Raw genomic sequence first — 14,054 nt, forward strand, 5'->3', positions numbered from 1 at the left:
CCAATTCCACGGGGATCACTGCAGTGAATATATATTTTATGGCTTCTTTACATGTTTTCAGCCCAGGTTTCAGGAACACAGGTTTTAAAAACTGACATCTCTCTAATGCCAGACATGGGCAGCAGCATACAAGATGTGTTATCGATTCAGTGTGGTATTGGCACAGGGTACATTCCTGCGAATATCCCTACGAAAACTTCCATTTACGTCTATAGTCCCAAACAGGAAGAGTTGAAAGATGCATTTGTTCTGGAACGCTCGAGCTTCTAGTGGTGCTTTCATGTAAGGCTATCCTTTGGTGGTTGAAAAATATTTGAGTAAGCCCTCTGCTCCGCTGATATTCCTTATTATAGAGATGTCTTTTTCCCTAGAAGCTTGCACACCCAGTTCTTTCAAGCTCTTCTTCAGCAGGGTCTTCATAATAGAGGCATCTAATATGTAGGAGGGAGCCAGATTGAACTGTTCCTGGGCCTGTCTTAAGTAAATGGCCCAGCTACTAGATTCGTCTTTAAAGATTACTTTCAGAGCCCCCCTCAGGCTATCAGTGTTAGCCCTGGGAACACTCTGGTAGAGCTTAATCATGTCCATTTTGCACATTGTGTCCATTTATACTAAATCTAGTTCCAGTCGTATCCCTGCATGTCTAGTTGGTCTGGGGATCTGAAATATTCTTTTGTAAGCCCTCATGTGGCAATCCTCCAAAGGAGTTGTCAATCTGCAAGGAAATGCAAGGTGACCATAAGAGATTGCAGGTAGTAATTTCGCCTTTATCACTCTCCTTATTGGCTCTGGTATTGGTGCCATAAACAGACGATGGAGTTTTGCTAAAGCATAGGACATTTTTTCTGCTTTGGCTGTCAATGCCGCTACCTGGTAAGATGCTTTCCCTGTATTGGATAGCCAGACTCCGAGGTAATGATACTTGTCTTCCATTTCAATATTCCAGACTCTTTGATATTTATTTACCTGGAGGCCAAAGACCAGAACCTTGGTTTCAGCATTTGCGCTTAACGCATTTCTTTCATTATAGCTGTGTAATGTCTCCAAGCCCCTTTTTAGCCCTACCCAGGTTTGAGTGAGCAAGACCAGGTCATCCGCATATTGGATAATAGGGACCAAAGTCTGACCCAGTCTCGGAGGGCGCGTGTTTCATCTGAGCAACTCCGCGCCCAGATCCGCCTTGTACACATTAAAAAGGCTGGGTGCAATAACACAGCCCTGCTTTAAACCTTTATTGGTGTAGATCTTTCTGTTTACATGTGTGTTTGTAATTTTAATTCGCACCCAGGCATCAAAGTATAGTGCAATTACCGATGCTAGCGATTTCCTTGGTATCCCCCAGTCCTCCAATTTCTTCCAAAGGATATGACGCACCACCCCATCGAAGGCCGCACTACAGTTGATAAAACATGCAAAGAGAGGCTTGGATGGTGGTCTTAATGCTTTTTGAATTAGATATGAAAGTGCAAGAACATTATCTAGGGTACAGGAACTGGGTCTAAAGCCGGTTTGATATGGAAGTGTAATATTATTTTCTGATATCCAGCTTTCGAGCTCTTGGAGCAATTCCCCATGCATAACCTTTACCATCTACATCTAATAAGGCTATCAGCCTATAATTTTCAGGCAGGGTGGTGTCTCCGTTTTTGTAGATGGGATGAAGTATTGAGCCTTTCCAGGCCTCTGGGACCACATAGTAGTGTAGGCAGTCGTTAAATAGAGCGGTCAGATGTTCGGCCCAAAATGCTGTATCATCTCTGAATGTGCTCCCTGGGAGACCATTGGGGCCAGGAGCCCCTTCCCGCCTAATGCTGCCAAGCACCACTTGCACTGCTTTAATAGTGAGGGTTAATGCCGTGTTATCTAGCCCATCTACCTCATGGTGCAATCCAGTAATATTCTGGGTGTCTGCATACTTTGGGTCCTCATAAAGATTTTCCATGTGTCTTTCCCAATCGCTAGCAGAAATCACATTAGCCATGGTTGCGGACACATGTTGCAGAGAGTTGACATAATCCCAGAACTCTCTGTTTTTACTAGGCAACAGTAATGCCACTAGTCGGTTCCAGCATTCTTCGGTCTCTTTTAACTTCAATTTCCATATTGCACCCTTATACTCTTTCCTTGCCAGCCTTCTAAGGGCTTCTGTTGCAGGGGTTTTGTTCCTCCTACAACACCTTTCTGCCTGCCAGCATCTAATTTTGATATGTATACATTCCCTGGCTATTGGCAGGTTGCCAGTATTTTGTCTTTTACACCCAATATGCCCGCCTTCTCTTTACTGCAAAGATGGGCATGAAGATTATTGAGCACATATCCCCACTCGTCAATTATTCAGCTTTCCCCAGATTTAAAATTTATTGGCCCGTTAACCTTTTTCCATGCCTCATATTTTGCCTTGCAGGCTATGCTCCATTTAATTTGTTTTGTCAGTGGGCATAAACCAGATGTAAGTTAATGGCTGCTAACTTTATAGGGCTCATGTCTCATCGCACCAAGATCAATTTCTATAGCCACTGGATTGTGATCACTTTCAATTCTATTGATTACCTTGTGGCTTAAGCATTTGCACATCAGTGCTGGACTAAGGAAGATGTAATCTATCGTAGAAATGTTTCTAAATGTTGGAATGGTTGTGCCCACTAGTGTATTACTACAGTTAGTTGTTTTCAGATCATATTCTTTAAAAAAAGTTTCTAAAGCTAATCTTGTGGGGTCTCGAGTGGACCTTATCTCCTGACCAAGATGGCGAATATTAAAATCTCCTTCAATCACGTATTCATGATCTGGATGTTCATGTAAAAATTCCTTCAACGACGACGAAATTCATTTGACCATCATCTGTTTGCTGTCTCGGCTAGGATTTATATATAAGTTTATGACTGTTATCGGGATAGGTTTTGTAGTAAAGGCTAAGCTATATATGGTTATCACCTGTATGTCACTTGTTGATTTCTCCCACGTTATCACTTTGACGGGTAAGTCTAACTTAACATAAATTGCAAGGTCTCCAATATGTCTTCCAAACAAGTTCTTTTTATGGTCAGGCGACTGAAGTATTGTGAAGCCCAATATAGATAGTGGCTCCACTGCCCAGGTTTCTTGAAAGCACACAGGGGGTCATTATGACCCCTGTGGTGAGTGGAAATGTGGCGGTAGTACCGCCAACAGGCTGGCGGTACATACCGCCACATTATGAGAATGGCGGGTTGGCTGCAGCCAACCCACCACTTCTTCACTCATACAGCCATGGCAGTATCAGCCGCCGGGCCGGAGATGTCAATGTCCATCACAGCAGCCAGCATCGTCCCCCCATGGCGGCATTATGAGCCTGCCTACCACCATGGTTAGCAACGCCACGAAAACCATGGTGGTAGGCCCTACCGGCGACAAGGAATTCCTTCCCTGTCACTGGTAAACGGCTCCCCCACCCCCCCAACACTGACCAGATGCCCCCACCCCCTTCGATCCAAACTCCCCCTACCCTCCGCCATTGTTGTAATGACCACCATAATGTCTAACTCATTGATAAATCTCTTAATACTGGAACTGGCTGTGAGGGAAGCCAAACCCGCCACGTTCCAACTAATTATTTTGATAATTTTGTTTTGTGTTTTGACAAGAGGACTTTTGTGATTAAATATACGTTTTCCCTTTGATAGTCAGAGCTGTAGAGAGCCAGTCCCATCCTCGTCCTCTCACTTCACCGTGATTGTCTTTTATAACGTCAAATTGAGATTCTCCTGTGTTCCTTGTCAGCTGTATAGTGATTTTCTTGTCTATCATCAATGGCTTTACTACCGGAATTCCTCTCAAGGCCTAAATGGTTTTCTGTCTGGGCTTGTTGATTGATTTCCGACAGCCAAAACTCGGGGTAGCGTTCTATAATTGGTTTGCTGATTTTCATATCCCAATTTTCCCACAACCCCCCAAAGATTCTGTCAATGTTACTTTGTTTAGTCCATATGGTCAGTGTAGATTCGTTCTGACTGAGCCATGTGTAAGTATTGAAATGTATTGTTAGTAGGTCTTCTGTTGCAAGAGTCTCAAGTGATGGGATATGATGTAGTAGTTGTAGAATGTTTGACTAACCAACAATTAGTAGGGAGCGTCGGATTTTCTCCATTACATTTTTGTTTAAAAGTTGTACCTACATTTTTTTGTATGTAAATTATTTTGGGGCACCCTTCATAGGTTGCCCTATAGTGCACCTCCTTCCCCATTGGGCCAGGCTGATAAGTCATCAATTCTATCTTGGGGGCAGCCCCACCTAACATCTCTTCATTCACCACCCTCGAACTCTTGTTTCTTTGCAGGCTCTGATTCCTTGGCTTGTGAAAGCACCTTTATTATCACTGGATCATCTGTACCCTTGTTCTGGTCAATTGCTTTTGGACAGGCTTGGTCAGAGTTTACAGTGGGTCCTTCCGGCCAGATGTTATCAGATTGAAAGTTGTACTCTCTGTTACTGGCCTGGGTATCCTTGTTGTTGGCAATTTGGGATTTAAGCTTGATTTTAACAGTCTGGTCTTCCCCATTTGGCATGGTGGTATTAGTATTTGGGCAAGTGGTGAATGAGGGGGCAGACAGCGATCTCTGCAGGAAGATTGGATAGGGCTCCCGCAGAGCTGGGATATTGCAAGTGACATGTAAAGTTTTCCCATTATGTTTCTGTCTGTTAATTTTTTTTTTGCAATTTTGAGTGATTTTTTTCAGTCTCTTCTTCTGTCGTCTTGTTAGTTGTAGCTGTTGGTTATTCACAATATTGGGCTTGCACAGTGGCTTAGAGACTGTCTCCGGGGCTAGCCCCTCTGGGCTATTTTTTGCCACAGTAATATTTGGTGAGTGGATACACAGTGAAAGGAGGACTATTTCTTGGTTTCTTCTACTTACTTTCCTCTTCTTCTGTTGTGGATGTAGGTGTGGGCGGCCCCCCTTTACCAGTTACTTTGCTGGGTACCATATCTTGCATCTTATCTTCTGGTAACATACTGCTGGCTTTTTTATTTGTTTCACCAGCTGATTTGCAATGTTTAATAATGCTTTTTAGCAGCTCTGGCAATGTGATAGTTTGTCTCTGATTTCATCATAATGAGCCCCCTCCACTCCATTGCCTTGTGGGCATCTATTGACCACCTGTCTATCTTCCCTATTAGTGAGTTCAATTTATTGTCTAACAGAAGTACGCTCTGTGCCAGCATGTGAGTTAGATCTAGGTGAATCTCTATCTTATTTGATTGCCAAGTAAGAGCCTTAATTGCAGCTAAGAGAGAGTTGTTAATGGTGTTTATAATGCAGGCTGAACCACCCTCTTCCTCTCACCCCTCACTGGGCAAGCTTTCTTCTCCAAAATCCTCCCCAGCGACTCCCCTGAACTCATCCACACTGCCTTGCTCTTCCAGGCTTGTTTCTTGCAATATCCAGCCTCCATGGACTGTTGGGATATGAGGGCCATGAAATACCTCGTAGTCCCTGGGGGTGGGGGCAGGGGTGGCTGTTAACAAGGGTCTCTTGTGCATGTGGTTCCCCTGGTTGAGATAGTGCTGTCTGATGGATCTCTGCCACTGTTTGAAATTTGTTGTTACTTGGAGGTGCGATCTGTCCCATATTTGACTGTTTAAATATCGGGACTATTCTCATTGCTTCAATTCGGCGGATGAGGCCCATTGAATTGATATTAGTGTTGTTATCGATATTAATGTCAGTGCTGAGTCTGTTATAATTCTTATTATTATTATGCATGCTTCTATTTTCTCCTTTTGCAGTATCCGCCAGGTCTATCAGCTCCCCATTTGTTGAAGCGTCCAGGCTGGTGTCTATGCCTGTAGTGCGGCTTGCATAGACTTGTGCTTGCACTTTTTGGGTTAACTTGGTTAATGGGTCAAAGTCCAGTTTAGGGGAGGCTGGAATTGCCCATGTGACCTGGTTGTCCTCGGATTTGATTGGTTGGATGGATTCGGGGGTTCCCCCCCCCATAGCACCTACTCCATTCCTCACCCTTGTGAAGTAGTTATGTATAAATGTTTTGGTGGCATTTGAGACCTTTCGCTTCAGAACCATCTTCTGGTGCTTCTGATGCTTCTGGATCTTAATTCTTTCTTCCAAGTTCAACTCATTGACATTTCGGTCGTTGCTTTTGAATTCTATGGGTTCTATAAGTTCTCGGGGGCTAATGTCCTAGGCCTCATGGGGCTTGTGGGGCTTGCAGGCCTTGAGGGGCTCATATGGCACCAATTCTCCTGGGGGCCGCCTTCATCTTCACTTTTCTTCCTGACTCCTGTCTTGAACATGTTGGATTTGCCAAAACCAACTCGAACCCTTGTATCCTAATTGAGTCTGCTGAGCTACGACAAGCTGACCCCTCAGCTTGCTGGTGTCCCTGCTTACAGAGAAAATTCTGTGTGCCAGCTTCTAGTTACCCCCAAATATTTTAAAGGCCCTTTATTCCTTCCAACTCTTAGGTTTTGCCTGTTTTACCTGTATCCCTCACACCCTTTGTGTGCCTTGCATCTCAGGTCCCACACTCGGGTGATTTGAAGGGCTCGAGGTATTCAAGGGACTCAGAGGATCTGGGAGGCGCAGGATTGTAGGTGGCGTTGCCCTCAATGTTATCAATGATTGTGTAGTCGATATTTAATCAAGCTGCTCCAAGCCCAGCTCCGGCTCCTTTTTTTCTTTTTTTTAACACCTGATTAATCACTCTCTTCAAGCTCTCTTCAAATGATGCTTATAGTGCACTTAAATTTGCTTGAGTTTTGCTCCAAGATTTTGATGAGTTGTTTGAATGTTTTGTAGAGTTTTGTAGAATTTTATAGAATTTTTGGGTCTTGGGTTTTAGGTTTTGTCAAGCCTTTAGAAAGGATTTTCTTGAGTTTTTAAAATGTGTAGTTTATAGGTGTTATACAGTGAGCATTGGGCTGATCGCCCTATTCAACTCATATTCATACTCATATTCGCCTCTTGTGCTAGCTGCTGATTGAGTGCGATGTTACGACTGATTGAGCTCCGCCACATCCCCTGCTGCTTGGCGCTATACTCCGCTTCACCTTATCTCACACCTTACGTCACATCTTCATCAACTTAGACCAGGGGGGACACAAGCACACCTATTCCAAACTTCTGAAACTGCTCAGCTTCTATCGCAGTGGCAATGGCTGTGGTTGTATATTGCAATGCTTCCAGTGACAGGTAAGTGCAAGGCAAATGTAAACCAGCATAAGTACAAAATGCAAATCGCACAGTGTTGAAGCAACACTACTGAATCTGGCGTAAGGTAGGGTGAGCTGAGATAGGAATAGCATTCATCAGCCCATAAGTTCCCCAGGTCAGGTTCAGTTCGTTTGGTTCATTTGGCCAGTTTGGCTTGTAGCGGTGTGACAGCACGGCTGCAGTGCAGTACTGCGATGCTGCAATGCTACAATGCTGCAGTGAGTCTGGTTTGGCACAGTTAGCAGGAGTAGCTGGAGCGACTGTTGTAATAATTGATGTAAGTAGGTCGGTGTAAGTAACTCCCCGCATAGGCCACTCCACAGTGCACAGCAAGCCGAGCACGCGAAGCACACACACACACTGAGGGCACACTAGGGGGCTAATAGCTGATGGCTGAGGACTCACCGACTCGTCGCTGCTCGTCGCTACTTTGCCTTGCCTTGCTAGTCCTGCCACATTCGTCCTGCACCACCTTCCAACTCCTCTTATGATTTTGCTGCTTATCAAGACTTAGATTAATTTTAGATTTTACATACTCTGTATAACTTTGCATTTGATAGTGATCAAATTTTACTAATACATTAGTGGCATAGAAGTCAACATATTGTGACTTACAAACCTTAGTTTAAAAGTCTAACTGAAAAATTTACATGGAAATGTAAAATTGTGCATGTTTGAAAAATGCTGGATAATGTGGCCACCATTCATACTTAGGCATTACGTTTTAACATGAAAGATATTGTGCACTTATATTTTAGTGAATTATTGACATAACATAATGCAAAAAGTATTTTTACTAGATGACTTTTAGAAGTGAAGTATGAAATGAACATGAATGAATCGAACTGATATTGAATTAAATGAATTTATTAATGGAGCTTATGTGTGCAGAAAAATAAATGTACAATTAAATTGTTCTAACATGTAAATAATATTTGCAATCAAATAATTTGATTTCCATATTTGATTTAACTTGTAAGGTGCACAATAGGGTTTATGAGTGTATTAATTGTATTAATGTGTATTGAGGTTTTCTTAGCTCGACTAGCCCTGGAGATTTATTTTGCAGCGGTAGAGGAAAATGACTTGCTTATTCTATTCCCTCTGACCTGAATTCTTTCTCTGGGTTTCTGACATGATGTTGAATGTCCAGTGTCGGCTCCTCCCCTGTGGCAGAGGAGTGTCAGCCCCCGCCAGCCAGCATCAGCTACAAACCTTAGAAAAATAAGCAATAATGAACAATGGTTATTATTGTTTTTTTTTTTGGAGGACAGGGCCATGGGGGATAACAGGGATGGAGGGCAAGTGCGTGCGCACGTGCGTTTGGCCCGCCGCCTCGAGCCGGCAAAACACATATGCACACTGAGCTCTTTGCAACAGGGCACTGTGTTGCTGGGTTGGAGACAGCAGGCCCAGGCTCCCAGTTTGCCTGGGAGCGCAAAGCCAGAGTGCCCGGGCCAATCCTAGCATTGCTTTAATGCTGCCTGCAGTATGGGAGTAGCGTTAGGATTGGCCACAGGGCAAGCTGGGATCCTGTGCCTGCAAGTGGACCCAGAAGAGCAGCGCAACGGGAGGGAGTCCAGTAATTTTTTAAATAAATTGTTTTCCTTTGTTTTGTTCCCCGCCACCCCCCTGCCATGAGCCGCCCTGCCCCTTTCCGCAGCAATTGTGAATCTCCTATTGTACTGAAGATGAAGAACATGTTTCAATGTTAATTATGTAACAATATTTGTTCTAGCTGTCAAACAAGACAGGAAACTTATAATTTTCATGTGAGAAATGTTTAGTTCTTCCTTTGTATCATGAGGGAAGATCTTGATGTAACAATTAACTAGAAAATGTAACGTTTTAGCAGAACTGTATGAACTCATCTAGATGGTCGTGAATTTCTCTGAGAAAATCTGAAATAGTTGCAAACTTAATGGTGTCAGCGGCAACCACTGGATGCTGGATCTTGTGCGTTAGATGAGCCCACCTGATGGACCAATCGAAAGGCTCACTGATATTTCTAATTAGTTAAGAACTTTGAAACTTTAAGTTAGTCTACTCCTGCCTCGAGTCTACTACGTTTTCTATCAGATTCTGCTGGTGTCTGGAGAAGGCTGCTGCTGTCATCTCCAACTCCTGTCCCTCACTAAGTCTTCTGCCATATTTATTCTTTATATTATGAGTTTCTTCTTGTCTTAATTGCCCTATTTGTTTATGCTGTTCAGTACAAATATGCCCAATTAATTCTGAACTGCTGATTTGTCCTATGTGCAGCCTGTGTTCTGAACTGTCCTAATGTTCCTGTTTACTGATGTCGGGAGAAGTTGAACACTCTATTTGAGTAAACATTCCTGTCTGCTGCCCCATGAGGAGAGGAATAACTAAATGTGGTTTCTTAATTCCATTTCAGTTTAGACAATTACACCAGCACCTTTTTATAGTGAGTTGTCTTAGTTAGATGATTTTCTAAATTATTTTTATCTTTCATTTTTGCTTTTGCGTGCATGTGTTAGCCCATTCCCACACATGCAAGTCCAAATTCGTGTTAGAGTTAATTATGGCCCAGCTCTGAAATGAAATGTTATTAACTGAGATTTGATGATTTTTCTATTCTCACCACCATCTGCTTTGAAATCTGAAATTAATGTGCAAATTGTGGTTTTGCTAATTTATGTTATTCTTTTGGAGTGTTTACAAGTATTGATGTTTAGTAGACTAAGGGGGTCATTACGACCCTGGCGGAAGGCGGAGAACCGGCGGTAAGACCGCCAACAGGCTGGCGGTCTTACTTTATGGAATTATGACCATGGCGGTTACCGCCATGGTCATCCGCCGGTTCTCCGTTCCGTCTGCCAGGGCGGAGACGACCGCCGGGCTGGAGACCTGGGACTCCAGCCCGGCGGCCGTCACTATACCCCCGGCGGTATTTTGACCCGGCTTACCGCCGTGGATTTCCAGCGGTTTGAACCGCCATGAAATCCATGGCGGTAAGCACTATCAGTGCCAGGGAATTCCTTCCCTGGCACTGATAGGGGTCTCCCCCAACCCTCACCCCCACCCCGACTCCCTCCCCAACCCCCCCACCACCCCTTCCACCCCCCAAAGGTGGCAGGGCCCCCCTCCCCACCATGACCCCCAACATCACATCACCCATACCCACACAACACGCACGCAGGCACCACCTACACACTTACACGCACACACGCCGACATACATGCCTACATCCACACACACAGTCAGACACGCACACCCACATACAAACATACACGCACACATCCATACAGACATACCCACAGACATACACGCACTCATTCCCATACACACAACACCCCCGCAAGCATACACGCACTCACAAACACCCTCTACATACACACACGCACACCCCATGCACCCACACAACACACAACACCCCCCCCCACCCCCCTCACGGACGATCAACTTACCTGGTCCGATGATCCTCCGGGAGGGGACGGGAGCCATGGGGGCAGCTCCGCCGACACCACACTGCCAACAGAACACCGCCATGGCGAATCACAGGACGTGATTCGCTGGGCGGTGTTCTGTTGGCGTGGCGGTGGAGCAACCTCCACTTCCCCGCCTCCCGCCTGTATGGCTGTTGGCGGCTCTCCCTCCGTAAAAGGACGGAGAGCTGCCAACTGTCATAATAGGCCGAGCGGCAAACCGCCACCACTGGCGGTCTTCCGCACAGCGGTCCCTCGGCGGTCTTTACAAAAGACCGCTGAGGTCAAATTGACCCCCTAAATCTTTTTAGATGTTTTGGCCAGCCAATGGTTTTCATGTATGTCTATAACTTAGTTTTGCACACCATATACGTTACATTGATTTTGGGATTGTAATAAAGCTTTGAAACTTTATTCAGTTTGGAGTGTGATTTAGTGCTTAAATTGTTCATGGTGTTTAGAATTGTTTATGGTTTTATGTCACTGATTTGTGATTAAATGAATCTGACTACTATACTCTTCACTGAGTCCAAAGATCCAGTCCAGTGGTGGAATAAGGTATGGTGTCTCGCCAGAGTGCTTGCGGTTTCTGAAACCGAGGCGGGAAGAAGACCTCCACGGGGCACTCCAACACATTCATGCCATTGACTCTGTACCACTTATTTTAAATTTTTGTAACAAAACTCTTTAACTTTTCTTTGATTTAGAACTCAGTTATTGAGTGGACCAGTTTCGCCCTAGCTAAGGCTCATCAGCCAGGTATAGCTTGGTTCCAGTGACACAGTTTGCATATGACACAGGTCTGGGCATACTCATCCCACTTAGGAAGACACACTAAGGGCCATATTTATACTTTTCGACGCACAACTGCTCCAACGCAGTTGTGCGTCAAAAAAGTTAACGCCGGCTAACGCCATTCTGAAGCGCCATGCGGGCGCCGTATTTATTCAATGACGTTAGCCGGCGTTAGCCGGCGGAGCTGCCTGGTGTGCGTGAAAAAAAATGACTTACACCAGGTAGCGCCGGCGTAGGGGAAAATGGAGCTTGGGCGTCAAAAAATGGGGCAAGTCAGGCTGAGGCAAAATTTTCGCCTCAACCCGATTTGCGCCATTTTTTTTACTCCCAACCCCCATTGAAATGACTCCTGTCTTAGCAAAGACAGGAGTCATGCCCCCTTGCCCAATGGCCATGCCCAGGGTACTTATGTCCCCTGGGCATGGTCATTGGGCATAGTGGTATGTAGGGGGGCACAAATCAGGCCACCCTATGCCACAAAAAAAAAAAGAAAATACTTACCAGCACTTACCTTAATGTCCTAGGGGTGGGTCCCTCCATCCTTGGGCGTCCTCCTGGGGTGGGCAAGGGTGGCAGGGGGTGTCCCTGGGGGCATGGGAGGGCACCTCTGGGCTCCTTCCGAGCCCACAGGTCCTTTAACGCCTGCCCTGACCAGGCTCTAAAAAACGACGCAAAAGCGGCTGGACGTCATTTTTTTTGACCCGCCCACTCCCGGGCGTCATTTTTGCCCGGGAGTATAAATACGGCGCACATGCCTCGGAGTCATTTTTTAGACGGGAACGCCTACCTTGCATATCATTAACGCAAGGAAGGTGTCCACGCTAAAAAATGCGTTAAAAAAAACGACGCAAATCCGGCGTAAACAGAGTATAAATATGGCCCTAAATATTCAAAAAAGAGATCAATGAAATGCTTGATATCATTTCAGCCACTGGTAATTACTCAAGCCGTATCCTAGTCTATCATTATTTCTCACACAATGCCTTGTCAGTGTGGACCGAACCATATGCAGATCAGACTTGCCCCTGCTCCAATGGAAACAGTCTAGCCCGAACTGCCAGGCCATGTCCTCCCTGAACTGGAACACAGGCAACCTAGAACTGTTTTTGCCCTAGTTACGGCTCATCGGCAGGGTATAGCTTGATTCCAGCGACACAGTGTGCTTAGGACCCAAAAAAGCACAGTTAATTTGGCAGATAATTGCATCAAACAATGTCCAATATCAGGCCATTTCAATAAGAAATTTTAAGCCACTCTCGCTCTCCACAAAACTGAATACATAGAGCCCTATGGAACTTAATACAAATGGAACTTATAGCGCTTCTCACCAGGAAATGCTGACACACAGGTTCACCCTTGATTAGACCAAAATATGATGGGCAGACATAGTAGATCTGTACCCACATACAGCCTTCATTCCTCCTTCTCTCAAGTATTGTTGTGCAACCCATATTCCAGGCAACATAGTAAAGAAAGGCATTGCAGAAATGAATGCAGAAGCTGTTGGACACAAAAGGGGTGTGCAAATGACTTTTGATCAGAGGGGGAAAAGAATGTATTCAGTCTTTTTCATTGGTAAAGAAATCATGAGAAGAGTACAGACCAGTGCTGGGCCTGACGTCTCTGAACTCATTTGACTCACACATAATATTCAAGTTTCATGCTGTATTTAGTTGTCCCATGCATGAACAAGGGAGGGTTTTTGGCATCTATAGACCTCCAGAATGCCTTTAGATTTATACCAGTGTATCCAGAATCTCGGAAGGACAAGTGATTGTGTATCGGTCGGGATAATTATCAATTTCAGGCACTCCTGTTTGGATTGTCTTCCACACCTAAAGACCTCACTAAGAAGCTAGTCCCATTAGTGAGGTTTACTAGCACTAACGAGATTCAGTTACTTCCATACCTCAATGATTGGCTCATTTGTTCTTTTCTTTTACAGCCATAAAAACATGTGAAGGTGGTATTAAAAGTAATACAACAATGTGGTCTGCTCCCAAATCATGACAAGTCACAGTTGGTACCATGTTGAGAACTTTAGTTCATTGGGGGACTAAGGGAAAATAATTATGAAAAGGGTTCTTTCCTCAAGCGAGAGATCAAAGGCTGGAATCAAACTTGACAAGACTGTTATATAAGCAGCCAGTTTCAATCAGAGTACTGTTGATAGTACAGGGCCTTGTGGCATCCAAAGTCATGATCTTTTCTTGGGTCGTATTGCATTTGTATCCTCTTAATAATCACCTTTTCTCCCAGTGGGATTCAGGGGCAAAGAAGTATGAAAAGAAGGTATGGAGGGAGGCCCAAATTTGTCAGGAGATGCAGTTGTGGCTTCAGAAGGTGAATCTGCAGAAAGGATTCCTATTCAGGTCCCTCCCAACCAAAGTAATAACTACAGGTGCCAGCATGCTGGCTTCGGTGGCAGTACTGAAATAGAGTTTAGTTCAGAGGCAATGGTAAGCACGCAAATGAAAAGCTCCCTCCAGTGGGGAAGGAGCTGAAGGCGGTACAGTTAGTTCAGCTCAGTTTTACCTTGCTGATAGTGCAGCAAAACCTTATAGTGAAGACAAACAACAGGATTGCCATGAGTTACCTCAA

Source organism: Pleurodeles waltl, chromosome 6 (genome assembly GCF_031143425.1).
Source record: "Pleurodeles waltl isolate 20211129_DDA chromosome 6, aPleWal1.hap1.20221129, whole genome shotgun sequence".
NCBI lineage: Eukaryota > Metazoa > Chordata > Amphibia > Caudata > Salamandridae > Pleurodeles > Pleurodeles waltl.